The sequence below is a fragment of the Gadus macrocephalus genome, chromosome 21 (assembly GCF_031168955.1).
Source record: "Gadus macrocephalus chromosome 21, ASM3116895v1".
NCBI classification, from domain to species: Eukaryota; Metazoa; Chordata; class Actinopteri; order Gadiformes; family Gadidae; genus Gadus; species Gadus macrocephalus.
Genome location: NC_082402.1, coordinates 8,972,131 through 8,972,493, shown reverse-complemented (window position 1 = coordinate 8,972,493; position 363 = coordinate 8,972,131).

Genomic DNA, 363 nt, shown 5'->3' with positions numbered 1-363 from the left:
CGACCGCTGGCCTCCGAGAGCCCGCAGACCTCCCTGCCTCCTTCTGCACTCTCTCTCTCTCCCTCTTTCTTTCCTTTCCACACACACTCCCTCTCCCTCTTCCCCTCAATCTATCTGTCTATTGCCTTCTCTGGCTACTCTCTCTCTCTATTTCGTCCTATCTCATCCCTCTCTGTCTCCCTCTTTATCGCTCACTCTCCCCCTTTCCCCTCTTCGGTCCCCCCTCTCCCCCCTCTCCCCCTCTCCCCCTCTCTCTCTCTCCCCATCCACCCAGAGGTTTTGGTGGTGAGGAGGGCGTTGCTCGCCCTCGCCGATGAGAGACCGCCGTGGTAGGACACTCAAAACGTCTCCGGGGTCCCGGGG